This window comes from Protopterus annectens, chromosome 7.part0 (genome assembly GCF_019279795.1).
Source record: "Protopterus annectens isolate FY-2018-M chromosome 7.part0, PAN1.0, whole genome shotgun sequence".
Taxonomy (NCBI): Eukaryota; Metazoa; Chordata; order Ceratodontiformes; family Protopteridae; genus Protopterus; species Protopterus annectens.
The window spans coordinates 1225982327-1226001722 of NC_056739.1; the positions used below are offsets into that span (position 1 = coordinate 1225982327).

The following is a 19396-nucleotide window of genomic DNA, read 5'->3' on the forward strand; positions in this document are numbered from 1 at the left end:
GAAACAAATAGTCCGTTTTCTTGATTTTTTCTGTTCAATGCAAAAGGAAATGCAACTGTCTATGAACATCCAGTAAATGTAAAAAAAAGTTATGTCTTACCATAACGTTCCATGTGTATTGTTGATCCTTGTTCAGTCATTACGTATGGGTATCTGTTCCGACCTCGGAACCAAGCCGGCCATTTTCCAAGCTCTCGTCAGCTTTAAACTCTCGAGCTAAACTCTTACCCACAACCTCCCTCTCCTAGTTACCTCAGATTGAGTTTGCAAGTCAAAGAAGGTAGAGGCTACCTCTAGTCAAATAACCTAAGAGAACCGGATGGTGAGATCCACTAGAAACCACAGGAGGGGGAAGGAGGGAGGGTCATAATGACTGAACGAGGATCAACAATACAGATGGAACCTTATGGTAAGACATAACTTCTTTATCTGATATTGTTAATCCTCATTCATTCCTTACATATGGGACAGAGTCCCCAGCTACCTCTATTCCTGGGAGGCTCTCATGGAAGGACATTCCTGAGCATCATAGAACCGAAAGATGCTCTTCCCCTGGAGGCCAAATCCAATTTGTAATGATTGATGAAGGTATGAGGCGTAGCCCAAGTTGCAGCTGCACAGATGTCATGTAAAGAAGCTCTGGCATGGAAGGCAGCAGAAGTTGCCACCGACCTTGTTGAGTGAGCTTTCATAGTAGTAGGCAACGAGATATTATGTTGTGTTTAAATGAAGGTCACACAGTCCTTCAACCATCTAGCTAATGTGACCTTAGCAACATCAGATCCTAATCTAGGTCCAGAAAAGGCCAAAAATAACTGGTCAGATTTACGAAAGGACCTAGTCCTGTTTAAGTAAAAACAGATTTGCCTGTGGATATCTAGGGTATGTAGACAATACTCTCCTCTGTTTGAATGATTGGGAAAGAAAACTAGCAATTCAATGGTTTGATTAATGGACATTTCAGAGATCACTTTTGGCAGAAATGATGGATTAGTTCTCAGAGACACTCTATCTCTATGAAAATCAAGTATGGACTCTTGATACATAAAGCTTGAAGCTCAGAAATACGTCTGGCCAAAGTAATGGTGACCAAAAACAAGGTTTTCTATGACAAATGCTTGAGGTCGCAAGAAGAGGCTGGTTCGAAAGGTGGCATTGTCAGAGCTTGTAGAACTAATGATAAATCCCATGATTGAATAGGTTCTCTAAAAGGTGGCTTCAGATGATTCACACATTTTATGAAGGTCTTGCACAATTTGTGGGACATAAGAGAGGAATCTTGGATACCCTCATGAAAATTAGAAATTGCAGACAAATGAACTCTAATGGTAGAGGCCGATAGACCCGATTGGAAAAGGTCAGCCAGATAGCTTAGTATTATCGACACTGGCTGAGAAGGGATCTACTTGTTTATCTTTCAGCCAACAAGTAAATCTTTTCCACTTGCTCAGATAAGTAATTCTAGTGGAAGACTTATGAGATGCAATGAGAATGTCACGTACTGGTAAAGAAAGATCATTCTGCCTGGCAATCAAGGGAATTGGAGTAGCCAAGCTGTGAGCTTCAGGCTGTTCAAGTTGGGATGAATCAGGTTCTGTGGATGTGAGATCAACTCCAGGGTTGGATGGAGAATCCATGGTCGATCTAGTAGGTGAGGCCAAAGGAAGGGGAACCAAATCTGTCGAGGCCAATATGGAGCTATGAGGATCACCTTGCTCTTCAACCGACGTGCTTTCTTCAGAAACTGGGGAATGAGGGGAAAGGGTGGGAATGCGTAAAGAAGACCCGAGGGCCAATCGTGAACTAGAGCGTCCCTGGATGACTGTCCCGGAGGGGGAATCAGGAAGAAGTAGTTGCTGCATTTGTAGTTGGTCGGGAATGCAAAGAGGTAACAGCAAGGATGGCCCCAGTGGTGGAAGATCTCCGCCACTATCAAGGGATTCAGGAACCACTCGTGAGGTTGAAGAATGCACCAGCTGAGTCTATCTGCTATCACGTTGGAACTCCCGGGAATGTGCGTTGCTAGAAGAAAACGGTTGGTAGCCATCGCCCATTGCCATATCCTCATGGCCTCTCGACAAAGGGGGTAAGATTTGGTTCCACCTTGTTTGTTGATGTACCAGACCACCGCTATGTTGTCTGATTGAATCGCAATTGTCCCAGACGGCAGCAGGGGATGGAATGCTTGCAACTCCAGAAGTACCACCCTCAGCTCTAGAACATTTATATGAAGATGGGCCTCCAGTTCGGACAAAGTGCCTTGGACTGTCTGTCCCTGGCATAGCCTCCCCCACCCCATCAGGGAGGCATCCGTGGTCACTGTGGCCTTAGGTTGCTGGGGGAAAAAAGGGCGAGACCATTGTGACAGATTGTGTGTCATCCACCAATTTAAATCCTGTTTGCACCTGTGGGTTACCTGAATCATGGCTGAAAGAGGATGCTGAAAGGGATACCACTGGGTTAGCAGTAGCCATTGTAGAAGCCTCATGTGAAACTTGACCAGGGGGACAATGGTGATGGAGGCTGCTATGGAACCCAACAGCTGTAGAACTGAGTGAGCCGTGGATTTCTCCCTTGAGAGGATTGGAATCCGTTGTTGATTTATCCTTAAAATTCTGTGCTTTGGAATGGCAGCTCTGCAGTTCTTTGTGTCCAAGATAACCCCTATGAATTCTGTCGACTGAGATGGGGTGAGATTGGATTTTTGCCAGTTTATGGTTATGCCTAGCCTTTGTGCAGTGAGGAGAGAATATGCCAGGGCTTCTTCCAATAGATGTCTAGTGGGGACGGAAATGAGCCAGTCGTCTAGGTATGGAAACACCTGGAATCCTTGAAGTCGCAATTGAACTGTGACAACTGCCATGCACTTTGTGAACATTCTAGGGGCTGTAGAGAGTCTGAAGGGCAGTACTCCAGTGTGAAAGGCCTGCAGGAACACAGATTCCTCAGAGATCAGATTAGAGGACTGCCAATCACCTCTCTGTTTCAGGATTTTGAGGATATCACCAAAGGATAACTCAGACGGTGACCAAGGGGATCCTTCCCCCTCATCAAAATCTGTGTCTTCAGTGAGGGACTCCTCTGTGGAGTCCATGTGCTTCCTCTTACATGAAGTTTTCTGGTGAACTTCCTCAGCAGGAGAAGCTGGGGAAGACAGCGGAAAAGGGGCTTCCTGTAGGAATATGTCCTGAGGCCCTTGCACCAGGTGTATGCTCAGTGTGACTTGTGAAACCAGTGTACCAGAGGAGGGCAGAGGGATAGAGAGTCTGGTATCACCAGCAGCAGCGAAAGCCTTCTCTATTAGTTGGAAGGTTGGTCCATCTGAAGAAGAGTGAATGTCTAGGGCAGGGGTCACCCCTCCCCTAAGTGGCTCAGCCTGCCAACCCGGAGTCCCTGGATGGCTGTGGAGCAGCAAACTATGTGTGTCACAACTCACATCCTGGGTCATAGCAAAACTTTCCTGCCATGAAGGCAACTGCGGTTCATTAGTGAAATCCATAGAGGGAACCGCAGAAGGGGAAGACTATGCAATATCCCTGGACTTCAAAGGCAATGAAGGAGGAGAATAAGAAGGGGTCTTTGGAGACGGGTGATCACCTCCCAAGGAAGGATAGTTCCTGGGGGGTGGGATACCTCTGGCCAAGAGTACCTGATCCACAAGACGCAACACATCATGTTGAGAAAGGCTTCTAGTGGACCTCATGGAGACTGAGAGAGAAACAGGCCTGTCCACAGAAGAGGCAAACTTGGTGCCCATCTCACCAGTCCACACCGAGAGCAACTGTGCTGAGAGAGATTGGACTATGGGAGTCTGCACCAAAAAAGTCATCGGTGCTGAGGTCATGGTCTGCACCAACACAGGGATCGGTGTTGAAGTGGTTGTCGGTACCGAAGCTGGAACCGACAAAACTTGGGTCAATGATAAAGGCATTGGTTCCAAGGAAGATATCAGAGCAAATGTGGTCAAGGTCTGCGCCGACTGAACGGTCGGTGCCAATAAAGTGGTAATAGTCTGAACCGAGGAGTCTTTCGGTGCCAAAATAGTGAAGGCTGCAGGAGAAACACAGCCGAGATCACTAATGGAGCTGAAGGCCTTGGTGCCGAAGGACTAGGCACCAAAAGTACTGGGGCTGACTGAGTGAGCTCCGGAGCTGAACCTTTAGCCTTTTTAGGTTTTGGTTGGCGGGAGTCCCAAGCCGGGGACGAAGGCAAAGATTTAGCCTTGGTAGGAACATCCAAGATTTTCTTATGGGCTCTAGGAGGGGTTGAGGCCTCAGACCCAGAAATAGCCTCTGAAAAGGGAGATTTAAGAAGTACCTTCAGTAACAGTTTGTTTTTCCTTTCCAACAAGGTTCTATTTAAAAAATTCTCACAAATAGTACAGGGCAGATCAACAGACAAGTGGGACTTCCCCAAATAATAAACGCACAAAGAGTGTGCATCAGAAGTAGGTAGTTTGTGTCCACAATCAGAACACCATTTAAACCCCAGACTACCTTTCTTATCTGCTATAATAGTTAAAATAGAAAGCAGAAAAGGGTACCAGCAGTGGTACAAAGGAATACCCTAAGGTATGAGAAAGAAGGTAAGAATTACCAATGATGGTAAGGGGAATTTACCTCGCGGTACAAAGATAGAGAAAAGAGAAGAAAAACCTGAAGAAAGTATGATCGCTAGATGCAATAGGGTAAGAGACAATGAAATAGAAACTTTTCTGAAAGAAAAGTAAAATAAATGGTTACTAAACAACAAACAACTGTACTTAGCTCAAGAGAAGCAGCTTGACACGACTGAATGGCAATGCTGCAAACGAAATCTGAGGTGACTGGGAGAGGGGGGTTGTGGATAAGAGTTTAGCTCGAGAGTTTAAAGCTGATGCAAGCTTGGAAAATGGCTGGCTTGGTTCCGAGGTCGGAACCGATACCCATACGTAAGGAATGAATGAGGATTAACAATATCAGATCATATATTCTCCTTTGTTAGTAAATTTAGGAATAAATTCTAGTAAATTGATGGAACTATTTATGTTGGATTCTGACACCACCTTTGGAAGAAAGGACAGCTTGGTACATAAGGTCACTCTATCTTTGTGAAAGACCAGGTTAGGAGGTTTAGAAGATAGTGCCTGGATCTCAGAAATTCTTCTTGTGAAAGTGATGTCAACTAAGAAAATGGTCTTCCAATGGAGAAATTTGCTGGTTCAAACAGAGGTTGTGTGAGAGACTGCAGCATTAAATTTAGATCCCATGGAGGTGTAGGGTCTTTAAAAGGTGGCTTTAGAAGGAGTGTCCCTTTTAAGAAGGCCTTGCTCAAATTATGAAAAGCTATGGGTGTGCTATTCAATCCTGTATGGTCATCTGAAATTGCTGCTAACTGTACCGTAATGGTTGAAGTACTGGCATCATTCTGAAAAAGATGAGCAAGGAAATCTAAGATATGATAAATAGAGGCTGAAAAGGGGTCAAGTTTATGCTGCTGAGCCCAAATGGCAAACCTTTTCCATTTACTAGAATATGTTTTCCTTGTCAAGGGTATATGGGATGGCAGAATTATATGTTGGGCAGGTGATATGAGCATAGACTGTTTGGCTGTTAAGGAAATTGGAGAAACCAAGCAGTCAGCTTAAGGTTTGGTATATTCGGGTGTGACATGCCCATTGGGTGAAACGAGAGGTCTGGAGTCAGATCTAGGTTTGATTGGAGGTTGAACCAGGTTAGGCCATAGGAAGGGAGACCAAATTTGTCATGGCCAATAGGGGGCAATGAGGATCACTGTGCTCTTCGACTTGTCAGCTTTCTGCAGAAATTTTGTAATCAATGGGGTTGGTGGGAATGCCTATAGGAGACTGGGAGGCCAATTGTGAAGTAGAGCATCCCTCGGTGACTGTCCCTGCAGGGGAATCAGGGCAAAGTAGTTGTTGCACTTGTTTAGGGGAGAGGCAAAATGATCACAGCATGGCTGGCCCCATCAATGGAAAATCTCGTCCACCGTCTTCTAGTTGAGTGACAACTCATGTGGAAGTAGTATGCACCTGCTCAGTTTATCTGCAACCACGTTGGATCTCTCCGGAATTTGCATCACTAAAAGAAAGCAGAAGGGATTGCCCACTACCAGACCCTGAGTGCTACTTTACACAATGGGTGAGATCTGGTTCCCCCCCGTTTGTTGATGTACCAGATGACTGACATTTTGTCCGTCTGAATCACAATTGTCCCAGAGGGAAGAACATCTTGAAATGCTTGCAATGCCAAGAGCACTGCTCTCATCTCTAGAGCATTTACATGCAAATTGGCCTCTTTGGGGGACCAAGTATCCTGGACTGTCTTCCCTAGATAATGCCCCTCCCACCCTATTTGGGAAGCATCCATGGTCACTTTGGCCTTAGGCTTTTGGGGAATGAATGGATAGCCATGGTGCAGTTGATCAGACTGGATCCAACAATAAAGACCTCTTCTGCAAGTGTTGATGATCTTTATCTGATAAGACATGGACTGATGGACAAATAACCATTGGGTAACCCGCATCCACTCTCAGATCCCCGTGTAAAATCTGTCCAATGGAACTAAGGTAATCGCTGCAGCCATGAAGCCCAGAATTCGGAGGACTGTGTGGGTTGAGATTGATGTATTGTCTACAATCCTCTTGACCTATGACCTCATAGTTAGAACTTGGTGAGGTGGAAGGGAAGCAATGGCCATCTTTGTGTTGAGCAGTGCCCAATGAATTCCAGTGTCTGAGTTGGTTGGAGTTGTGACTTGTTGTAGTTTACGGTTATTTTGTGACTTGTTGAAGTTTATGTTTACTCCTAGGAGAGCACAGGTGTGGACAAAATGATCTCTTGACTGTATAAGTTGATGCCTAACCAGAGTGGCAATGAGTCAGTCATCCATATAGGGAAACACCCAGAATCCCTGCAGTCTGAGGTATGCTGCTACTACTGCTATGCACTGGGTAAACAACCTGGGGGCTGTGGTGAGTCCAAAGGGCAGTACTTTGAACTCATAATGGCTGTCTCCTAGACGGAAGCGTAGGTACTTCTCGGACGACCTGTTCATCTTTAAGTGATAGTAGGTGTCTTGGAAATCTATCGAGCACATCCAATTGTCCATGCCCAGAAATGGGAAAATGGACTGAACTGTGACCATCTGAAGCTTGGTGTGTTGAACAGATCTGTTTAGATTTGTGAGATCCAAAATTGGTCTCAAGTCCCCTGTCTTTTTTTGGCACTAAAAAGAAACTTGAGTAAGTTCTGGATCCTATCTGGTCTGGTGGGACCTCTTGAATGACTCTTTACTAGCAGCTTTCAAATCTGAATTGCTGCTTGATCCCTCTGACTGGGTGAAACATAGAGGATTTTCCTGGGAATTGGGGGTGGAATGGAAAATGGTATTATATAACCTCTGGATATAATCCTATGCACCCAAGTATCTTTTGTTAATTCTAGCCAGGATCTCAAGGACAATCTTCTCCCAACTGTCACCAGAGGTGGACAGTTGGGGTCCATTCAGGAGTACTGATAGGGTTTATCAAAGAAAGATTCTAGTGAACCCTGGATTTGAGGGCAACCTCTGCCACTAGGCTGACAACATTCACTGGAGTTCCACCCTCTGCCTCTGGGGGCACTTCCTCCACGTGTGCCAAGGAATGGACCTTGGGATCTTTTGAACCACATTTTCCAACCACTTCACTGAATCCTGGAAAAGGATCTTTCTGCCGAGCCGAGAAATGTATGTCCACAGCAGACAACATCTTACCATCTTTCTCACAGCTGGAGAGCATTTCTTTCACTTTAGGACCAAAAAGGGTTGGCCTATCAAGAGCAGGATTGACAAAACTGGACTTGAATGGCTCCACAGTCATATGAGTGCATCCAGGCATGCCTCCTCATGGAAATTCCTGAATCTGCAGCTGTTGAGGTTCCTTCCGCTATGTTGGAAATGAAGCATATGGAACTACTAGAAATAGCCTGTAGGGTTGCCAACTAAGAAGTTACTGAATTTTTAAACTCTGCAGATACGGTTCCTGAGAGAGTATTTGATAACTCTTTGGTCAAATCTCTCTGAAGTCTAACAAATTGTGCCAGGTAGTTCAGCGATCATAATGAAAAAGTCGCTGAAGCAAAGTCTTGCTTCCCCAGTATGTCCATAGGCTGCAACTCCCTGTCGGGGGGTTGGACAGTGGAACTCTCATCGGCTAGTTCCTTCTTTGTAGCCACTACAACAACCATGGCATCAACTGGAACCCCTTTCTCAAAAACTGTCTGTCTGTAGCTGGTGCCATTATCCTGTCTGGTCTCCAAGGTATTGGTTCTACTGAGTCAGGCTGCTTCCATGCCTGCCTAAAGATCATGTCTATGAGCTCATTGGTGGGTGGAGTCATCCAGGAAGTAGACCGTCCTATACCAAAAGCCTCTAGGAAAATGGATTCCTCTGGTGTAGGGTTGGGAAAGATGTTCAGGCACCTTTCTGTTTCAGGATTTCTAGTATGTCTCTAAAGGGAACATCTTAAGAAGGTGACTGTGGGGACCATTCACCTTCTTCAAAATCCATGTCTTCAGTGACGGACTCCTGTGGGGAGTCTAGGTGCTTCCTCTTGTATGTCCTTTTCCTGGGTACTTCCTCAGTGGGATGTTCTGGGTAAGTCTCTAAAGAGGAAATCAAAATTCCCTGATAGGAAACCTGAGGTTTTGGTACAGGATGTCCCAGTGGAGAGAGTAGCTGAGGCTCCAGATGCTGGGGCATCATGGTGGAATAGGTAGGATCTGACAGAGAAGGCTCCATCAGGGCTGCCAAGCAGCCTCAAAGACAGAGTTTGAAGGAGCCAGAGAGAGGCTCTGATTTGAGGAATGCAGTTCCAAATCGTCCCTCTCGCTGATCTGTCTGCACCACCCCCAAGGAGGAAGCCGGAGCCAAACTGTCCAGATCTGAGTCCCTGAGGAACAGAGATGGCTCTGAAAACTTCAGAGTCAAATGCTGCACCTTGGACTTGGCAGACAGGCTTCTGCTCCGAGAGCTCTCCTGACATGAAAAGATAGGCGGTCTCAAAGAAGATGTCAGATCTGAAGATACGGATATCCTTGGATCCAAGACTGATGGATCTGGATGAGTGGGATCCTGAAACTCTAAGACAGCAAGTGGTGCCAGAGGAAAAACTTATAGGGTTGGTGTGGTGGAAGGTCGGACCTCCTGTACCCAGAGGGGTAGATGCCAAGGGAAGACCAGTCTGCCCTGAGCTGACAGAATCTTCCTCACCACTCTCTCCTTATCATCTTCTGTGAGACTTCCGGAAGAATGAACAGAATAAATGGAGGGGATGCTGGTCTCTGCAAAAAGGGTGATGGAAGCTTGTCTAGTACTGGGTCAACTTATGGAGAATATTTAGTACGAGGATGATATAGAGTCTCTGAAGGCTGTGTCTGATCTGACTTAGATTGTGTTGGAATCGTAAAAAGAAGTTATAGGTTCATAGGTTCATACTAGGCTATCTGCCCTAGGGCATTTATAAGCCTAGCCAGAATGTGTTTGGCTTTCGCCACCCATTTTAAATTTATTTTGCTATGCCCTTTTTCAAGGTTAGTATACTGTGCCTCTGTCTAACAGTGACACAGCAGTGATACCCAGGGTAAACCTATGATCTCCCATCCACTCATCAAGATTCCTCTTGAAGAGAGTCAATGAGGGACTCTGCCTAACCTGGACTGGGATTTTATTCCAGAGTGAAGGGAGCCTCTGGGTTATGAATCTGTCCCTCCAGCATGTCCTATTTATTTCAGTGCTGAGGTTCAAGTCTCTCGAGCTCGTAGCTCGATGGGATTTGGATTTTCTGAGGTGCAGCATGTCCATTAATTCCAGGTTGGACATGGCTTTATACGTCAGGCACAGATCCCCTCTGAACAGGCGGTATGCCACTGAGTAGAGCTGGAGTTTCTTTAACTGGGCAGCATATGGCATCTGTTTGAGCCCTTTGATCCTCTTGGTGAGGTACTTTTGGGGTCTTTCCAGTTGCTGCAGGTGTCTGGTAAGGTACATCCCAAAAGGGGCATTGTACTCAATTATGGGCCTGATGAGGGATGAGTAACGAGGCACGATGACCTCCCCTGATCTAGATGTGAATCCCTTAATGATTAAGTGAGCTATATAAAATGTTTTTCTAACCACTTTGGCCACGTGGTTGTCAAATGAGAGATTGCTATCAACTTGGGTCCCCAGGCCCCTAATTACTTCTTCTGTACTTAATGGATTACCACCTATGTGGTAATTTGTGGGCACTTTGTTTTTGCCAAAGGGGATGACTATACACTTTTTGGCATTTAGCTTGAGGCCATGGCTCTGGCACCAGTTGTCTGTTTCTATGAGGCCCTTTTGGAGGATGCTTGTGTCGGCTGGAGAGTCGATTATGGCGCCAAGTTTGCAGTCATCTCCGAACTTGGTCAGCCACAGTCCTTCCATGTTGGCCTGTACCTCCGAGAAATATATACCGAACAAGAGAGGTCCCAGGACTGAGCCTTGTGGGACACCACTTGTAACTGGTTTGGAGTCTGACAGGGCTCCAGCAATTCTAACCATGTGGGTTCTGTCCTTGAGCCAGTTTGCAATCCATCTAGTGACATAGGGGTTTATATTTAAGCTGGTGAGCTTATCTATAATGCCCGAGTTGGGTATTGTATCGAAGGCTTTTGCGAGGTCCAGGTAGGCTGTGTGGACCACCTTCCCCTCGTCAATGGCCTTGGTGACTGTTTCAAAGAAATCAACCAGATTTAAGAGGCAGGATCTGCCCTTAACAAAGCCGAACTGGGTAGGATCCAGTGTCTGTAGGTCCCCAATATCGTTATTTATGAGGTCCATGATGATCCTTTCCATAGCTTTGCAGACCAAGCTAGTCAGGCTTATGGGGCGATAGTTTCCAGGATCCGTTGAGGCACCACCTTTATGGAGAGGGACCACTGTTGCTGTACGCCACTCTTTGGGCACATATCATGTAGTAAGGCAGAGATTGAACAGTAGTTTTATGTTTGGGTTTAGCTCTTCTTGGAGTTCATGTAGGATGCAGCCCGGGACGCCGTCTGGTCCCATTGATGCTGTGTTTTTTGCTTTGGAGAGGGCGGCTCTTACCTGGGCATCTGAGATGTCAGGGGGGCAGTACTCTGCTGGGATAGATATTTTCCCTTTTGGTGGGGAGGGGGGGGGGAGTTTGCGCTGAACCTGTCAGCTAGGATGTTGGCAATGTCTGTGGGTTCAGTGTATTTTTTGTCATTTTGGACTAATTCTGAGCATATCTGGGAATTACCACCCAGGTTCCTAACATAACTAAAGAAAGCCTTGTGATTATCCTTAGTGTCCTGTGCAATTTTTCTCTCGAAGCTGGCCTTAGACAATTTTATGAGTGCCCGTAGTTTTTTGGTAATACTGATCAGTGATGCCTTCCCTTTTTGGGATTTTGCTCTATCATTTAGTAGCTTCCTCCTTCTATTGCATAGTTTGTTTATGGCTGGGGTCCACCAGACAGGACGACTGCCTTTGGAGGATTGGGTCTTGGTTTTATTTGGGATCGCATGATCCATGCATTCCTGAAGGTGTTCATAGAATGCGTTTATAAAGGATTCTGCGGTCTGGGCCGTATTTTCCACAGGCCCGGGGGCTTTGAAGGATTCCACCTAGGTTTTGAGGAGTGTGAAATTTGCTTTAGAGAAGTTTTTCACTGTAGTTTTCTGGGCAGGGGGTGGGGTCGGGATGTGAATATCCAGTGAGATTAGTTTATGGTCTGATCTTACCAGTGAGGGATACACTTCTGGTCTGGAGCATAGATTCCCCATGTTGGTGATGATCAGGTCCAGTATGTTTTCCCCTCTTGTGGGAGTGGTAACAAGTTGTTCCCTAGCATTTGAGTTTATAAATTCTAGGAACCTTTGGGCTAGGGTGTTGGAGCTAGAGTAATGCTCCCAGTCTATGTTTGGGTAGTTGAAGTCGCCCAATATAATGGTCTTTGGAGAGACCTTCATATTTTCCAGTGTTCTCAGAAAGGCCGAGTGGGGTTCCTGGGTTTGGGAGGGTGGTCTGTAGCAGGTTATAAACTGGAAGGCAGTTTTACCCACTGTTAGTTGCACATGGATAGTCTCTGATGCTTCATGCTTTGCCACCAACCTGGAGGTGTGGGTATCTTTGATGAATATCGATACTCCCCCTCCTTTTGTGGTTCAGTCCAAGTTTTGGAGCCAAAAAGCATGGTATGAGGTATAACCTGGTAGTGCTGGGGTGCTCTCGGGAGCCCTGAACCAGGTTTCTGTTACTGCACAGATATCAATGTTCTCCATGCTAAGGAGAGTTTCGAGTGCATGCATCCTGAGGTTTAGACTTCTGGCGTTGAGTAGCATTACTCTTAGTTTCTTATCCCTTGTGATACCTAAGGAGGTGGGTTTGTCTTTTGAGCCTTGCCTAAAAAAGGCACTATGGGGGTAGCAAGAGCCTTTGCCAATATCCGAAAGCCCAGGGGTGACAGGTGCAAGCCGTCCCTAGTGAAGCATCGTGGCTTGTCGAGCATATCATCCCAAGCTGACAGGCATTGGATCCCCTTTGAATGACACCAGTACTTAAGCCAATTGTTGAAATTGATCATCTTGTCTTCATATTGTGGCATCATTCTTGGTGAGGGTAAGATGCTACTCAAGGTCAGGGTCATACCGGCCTGGGCTACATGCTCAGAGAGCTCCTTTATGTCTCTTTTCATGTAGTCCAGGGAGGTACGTCTCAGGTCATTCACACCAGCATGGACAATGACTGAGTCATATTTGTACTTGCCTTGGAGTGACCTGAGTGCTTGTGTTATGTGGCGGATCCTAGCGCCCGACAGGCTGCTCACCGTGACCCTCTCCTTGTTCAGCCTGGTGAGCGGGACATCAGTGTGCCTGACAATAGTCACCTATCACAAGTGTATCAGGTGTGTTGCTTAGTCTTAAGGGCTGTGACTCTTCGGCACACTGGCTTTGTGAGATATGTGTTGCACTTGTTTTGTTTTGGGGTAGCGGTTGCTTGGGTGTCTGCTTTGGAGGTCTCTGCTGCTTAGGCAGATCTTTATTTAGAGCCTCCGAGTATGTTTTTGTGTGATTATGTGTTTGGCTTGCTGTCGTGGTAGGTCTATGTGAGACTGGAATTGCAGTGAGTGTGGTTTCCTTCTCCTCCTGACTGGTTACGCCAGTACTGAGTTGAGAGAGCTTAGCCTCCAGTTTGGCTATATGGTTGCATCTCTCACATGTGTTGTAATTTGTTGGGAGGAGGAGAGGGTTGTCTGTGTACATGAGGCAGTTGTAACATTGCCTCAAGATTCCCAGATTCACCAGCTGGACCGGAGAGGAGATTGACAACTGACCTTTGGACATGCTAGAATAATATTGGGAATTCCTTAATAATTGAAAACAAGGGCCAGTGGGGAGTGAGGGTGTAGTGCTTTTAATTTTTAGTGCTGACTTATATAATTGCTTTAGCGCAAGTGCCAGGTAACTTAAGTGCAATGTGTTACAGGTAACTTAAATGCAAAAACGACAAACAGTAACTTTCTTTCAAGTGAAACAAGGAAATAAGTACAGTAAGCAATGCAGATATCACTAGTGATCCACAGAAGTGCTGAGAAGCCGCGTATTAGGTGGAATTAGCGTTCCAGGGAAATAACAAGCAAACAAACAACAAGCATATAAACAAAGCTAGATTCAGCAGGTCTGGATCTAGTCTATGCTACAGCAAACAAGGTGTACCAATTTCAGTAAGATACAGTTCAAATATTCAGGCACTATAAACCTTTAACCAGAAATTCCCAGCTCAGAAGGGCAGAGTCCAGCCTCTTCTCCCACAAGAGTGCAGACCACGAACCCTTTTAATGTAAAATAACTGGCCTGAAGCCCAAGTGCCTAAACCAGAACTAATACACTTTAAGAATAACAGACACTGGGCTCTCAATCAGCAGTTCCCAACTTAGAAGGATGAAAGCTACCTGTCCTGCCACCACAGTGCATGCCACAAACCTTCCTAATGTAAAACAACTGGTCTGAAGCCCAAGTGCTTAATCCAAAAGACTTAGAATGATAGCTACATTTTAATCAAGTTACTACCAAGCAGTAATAAATACAATTGAATACTTTACAGAATGCCTGGATTAGTGCTCAAGTTACACAAACAAAGCTAGATCCAGCAGGCCCGAATCCAGTCTATGCCACAGCAAACAAGGCGCACCAACTTCAGTAAGAAGCAGTTCAGATATGCATGCACTATAAGCCTTTTACCAGAAATTCCCAGCTCAGAAGGGCAGAGTCCAGCCTCTCCTCCCACAAAAGTGCAGACCACGAACCCTCTTAATGTAAAATAACTGGCCTGAAAGCCCAAGTGCTTAAACCAGAATTAATACACTTTTAGAATAACAGACACTGAGCCCTCAATCAGCAGTTCCCAACCTAGAAGGATGTAAGCTACCTGTTCTGCCACTACAGTGCAGACCACAAACCCTCTCAGTGCAAAACAACTGGTCCGAAGCCCAAGTGTTTAAACCAAAAGGCTTAGAATGAGTTACACCAAGCAGTAATAAATACAATTGAGTACTTTTAAGATGATGCAAAAGTAAAATAAAGTAGGTAGAAACACAAGTACAGTAAAAGCAGATCAAATTTTTTTTTTTTTTCTGAACAAGTGCTGAGATCAAAGAAACAGATTTGGGTGCTGAAACTAGAAAACTGGCTAGTTATAAGAAAAAAAACTAAGCTAGAAGGCTTCCCTCCAACACAGAAGGGCTTGGGGGCTCAGAAGCTTACAAATAGTCTATACTCACCGTAATGTTCCGTCTGTATTGTCAATTTTTCATCTCTCCTCACATATGGGAATCAGACCCGAATCAGCCATTAGCAAGCTTATGACAACCAAAAAACTCTTGGATACCTCCCCATTACCCACAATGCATCTCTCCCCATTACCTCAGATCTTGTTTGTTATAATTATATCTCTAGAAAAAAGGATTTTAGTATTTAGCACCCAAAAACGTCTTAAAGGAGACCATTTCTGGAGTACAAGGAAAACAACCTAATCCTTGAGAATCTCTTCCCATTCAACCAAGAACTCCAAGGAAGGGGATTGGAGGGAGGGGATGTGAGAAGAGGTGAAAAATCGACAATACAGATGGAACATTATGGTGAGTACATAACTTCCTTATCTGATATTGTCACATTTTCATCTCATCCTCACATATGGGACCGAGTCCCCAGCTATCTTAACTTTGTGTGGATGTAGAATATTCCTCAGAACCACGCCCTTCCCATGGAGACCAAATCTATCTTGTAATGAGTGATAAAAGTATGATGGTTTGCCCATGTGGCTGCTGCACAAATATCATTTGTCTGGAAGTCTGCAGATGTGGCCATTGGCCTGGCAGAATGAGCCCGAATGGATTTGTCAGATGTCATGCCTTTTGAGGAGTAAATAAAAGAAATACAACTAGATAGCCATTTTGATAAAGTAACCTTGGAAACTGGTAGGCCTTTGCAAATGCAATAAACAATTGATTTGCTTTCCAAAACTCTTTATTTCTATGTAAACAAAAACAAAACTGTCTATGAACATCAAAAAAATGTAGTACATATTCACCCTTATTACTAAAATTAGGGAAGAAAACAGGCAAATGCATAGTCTGATTAGTATTTGTCTGAGAAACAACTTTGAGCCAGAAAGAGGGATTGGTATGCAAAGAGACTCTGCTTTTATAAAATAAAACAACTATGGGGGCTGGGAAGATAGTGCCTGAATTTTTTGTATTTATCTTGGAGATGTGAAAGCTACCAAAAATTATAGTTTTCCATGACAGGAACTTAATATCACAAGATGCTAAATGTTTGAAGTGTGGTTGAACAAACAGACATAGAACCAAATTTAGATCCCAACGGGGAGAAGATTCCTTGTGGGGAGGTATTAACAACATGGTTCCTTTTAAGAAGGCTTTGCAAAGTTTGTGGGAAATTAAAGATAAATTGTCTATCCCAATATGAAAATTTGAAATGGCTGCTAACTGGACCTTAATAGTAGATTCCACAACTCTGTTATTGAAACCCTGGGCTAGAAATTTCAGAATGAAGAGACTGGGCCCTATGATAGGCTCCATATTGGGTTGTTATGCCCAAATTACAAACCTCTTTCATTTACTCCTATATAGTTTTTGAGTGGATGACATATGGGAGGATATCAGAATATGACGGACCGGGGAGGACAGCACAGGTTGTCTGGCAATCAATGGAACTGGAAGAACCAAGTTATCAGCTTGAGATTGTTAAGATTGGGATGAAGCATTCCTGTTCGATGTGACAACAGATCTGGAATGAATTCCAGAATCAAGGGCTCCTTCTTTAGATGAGGCCAGAGGAATGGAAATCAGATTTGTCAAGGCCAATACAGGGCAATGAGAATTACTGCTGTCTTCAACTTACTGACTTTCTGAAAACAATTTGGAATCCATGGAATGGGTGGGAAAGGCATACAATACTCTGGGAGGCCAATCGTGTACTACAGCATCCCTCACAGACTGCCCAAGTGGGGGAATTAGCACAAAGTATCTGCTGCATTTATTGTTTAGGGGAAAGGCAAAGAGGTTGCAGCAAGGCTGGCCTCATGTGTGGAAAATGTTCTCTGCTACCTTCTGGTTGAGGCAAGAGAATGGCTCTGCTCAACTTGTCCGCTATTACATTGAACCTTCCCGGAATGTGCATTGCTACCAAAAATGGTTGGATGATATCAGTGGTGGCTCGTGCTATCGGACTGCAGCCCCCCAGCTGTGAACCACAATGGTACAGTCCTAATCCTCCTAACCTGCACATGGAAAGTGAATCCAGACTGCTGCCTTACCCAGTCCAGATTCAGGAAGAAGGCAGCAGACTGCTGATGCTCCAGAAGTCTATGCGGTGCTAACCGCATAGACTGGAAGGGGATCGGACTGCAAGGTCATCAGTCTTGGTACAAACAGAACACAGGAAATTGGAAGTGAGCATTCCAGTGCAAAACAGAGACAGCCATACAGAGCAGCCAAGATGATGATTGTTGCAGGTGTGTGTGCGTGTGTGTGTGTGTGTGTGTGTGTGTGTGTGTGTGTGTGTGTGTGTGTGTGTGTGTGTGTGTGTGTGTATAAAATGCCTCAAGTGCTATATGGTGGTGGTTAGAGAGCAGGCTTGAACCCTGTACCCAGGTGGCAAGAGCCTGAATTCCCTATAAACCACCATTTGTAAAAAAATTGCAGATTTTTCCCTCATACTTGTGATGTTCCTCATAAAATCTGTGGCTTCTGTATTTTTGTGTCCTTGCAAAATCAATAGTAGATTGGTGCAGTGGCAGCATTGTTGCCTGACATCTACAGGTTCTCTGGTTTGATTCTTGGCTGGGGTGCCTTACCTTCTGTGTGGAGTCTGCATACCCTTTCTGTGTGTGTGTGGGTTTCCTCTAGTGTCCCCCCTTCTTACAAAGACATGTGTCTGTCTGGAGTGTTTCTCCTTGGGCCTCTGCTAAAAATTAACTTTTATTCTAACTCAGACTTTCCTGGTTAACAAATGTTAAAAATGACATGCATTTGAATATCAGACTTCATATTCTTTAGAAAGTACATGGTAACACAAAAGCTTTTATTCTAGCAATTTTCTAAGTTTATAAGATGGATATTTGAAATTTGACCCTATTTTTGGGACTGTATTCCCCCATTATTGGCTTCGTCCAGGTTTTTTGTGCTAAGGTTAAGAGTTATGGTAAGAACTGAATTCACTGAATATGTTTGGGGGCTGTATTCCCCCATTTCTGGCTTTGTCTGGGTTTATTTGCTAAAAGGTTGAGAGCTATGGTGAGAACTGAATTCACTGAATGTTTGGGGGCTGTATTCACCCATTATTGGCTTTGTTCAGGTGTTTTGTGCTAAGAGAGTGACAGCTGTGTTATGGTGAGAACTGAATTCACTAAATAGTAGCCATTTAAGTTTCTGTCCTCCTCTTTCACAAAACAGCTGATTTGGCATAGTGGTATGTTGCTCTGGACTGTTTTGCACAGGGTCCTGGGTTTAAGGCTTGGCAATGATATGTATGGTGGTAATACAGCATTTTATTCTAGCAGCTTTCCTAATGTTTAAAATGTGTCCCTGGTTTTTGGGCTTTTGTCCCCCCCCCCCCTATAAACTTTGGCTTTTTCCAGATTTCTTTGTGCTGCAACGTTCAGAGATACAGCTGAGTGAGTAGATTTTACAAGGAGCTGAGAGCTGCAGGGGAGCAAAAGTTTAGTGCTGCTTATGCTGAGTCTGATTGCATTGTTAATAGCACAACAGGTAGCATACTTGCTTTTGATGCAGAAGGCTGTGGGTTCTACTCCCACAATAGATAGATGCATTGCTGATACTGTACTGTGTTGCATAGGGGGTGGATGCTGCACTCCTTTTTGGCGCAGATGCCTAGTAACTATGAACCTGTTATCAGTTTGCCATCCATTCCCTACTGCAATATTGCTGGCTTATCATTTTTTTAGTGTAAGATAGGCAATTTATTCCACAAGGGCAGCAGGCACTTTATTTGTAGATGAAACAATGAAATACAAAGTTGTTTGCTAGCAGCAACCTCTTCATTAGTTACAGATCTCTTTAATGTGGAATTATTTAGATGACTTTTGCTTCTTCACAGATTGTGCATATGTACTGATACTGGTGGACTGTAGAAGTCTGAGTAGACTTTTATGATGGAAATGTTCTGAATTGGGTAGTTTTGTCATTACAGGTGCATGAATTTTGTTTCATTGTTTATTGGAAAAATTTCAAAACAATACATTTAAAACACCCTCTAAAACTGTACTGTGTTGTACAAGGAATATAATTTAATACAATCAGGAAGGTGTATGAAAGAGCATGTGTATGTTTCGTGTGCAAGGGGCCTGTGATTTGAAAACAGCCCAAACCCAAAGTTAATCTTTATCTTCCACTGGCAAAATGTATTTTCTTTGAATGTGGGTTTCAATGCTGTTTCAGTGAATGTGAGTTTTCAAGGGCAGAGTTTTAATGCTAAGTCTTTTTTCATTGTGAGACTGCATTGCTTTGTTTAGCAGATATGATATCTATTAGTGTTTGCACTGTAAAATGCAAAATAAAACTTTCAAATGAAGTCCAAGTCATCACAGAAGTAAAGCAGTATGCACATTAGTGTTTAATTGGGTGAAACAGCCAAGCAATGGTTCATTGGAAGTGCTGTGGGGGAAGCTTCATTCGACCATGATTTTATGAGGGAGGAAGGGCAGCAAACTCAAAGACAGCCCCGGCTGAACTATACCTCTCAGCTTTCCAGATTTTTGCAGAATGAATAGATTTTTGCTTTTTATATTTGGTTTGTTCCTCATAAAATTTGTGTTTTCTGCTAAAT

At 44.4% G+C, this 19396-nt stretch overlaps 1 protein-coding gene across 1 annotated transcript in view; it reads right to left on the reverse strand.

The window, feature by feature from the left end:
• Positions 1-19396, reverse strand: part of DNAH1 (dynein axonemal heavy chain 1) — a 5225710-nt gene that overhangs the window by 2453742 nt on the left and 2752572 nt on the right. The gene's annotated exons all lie outside the window — the stretch shown is intronic.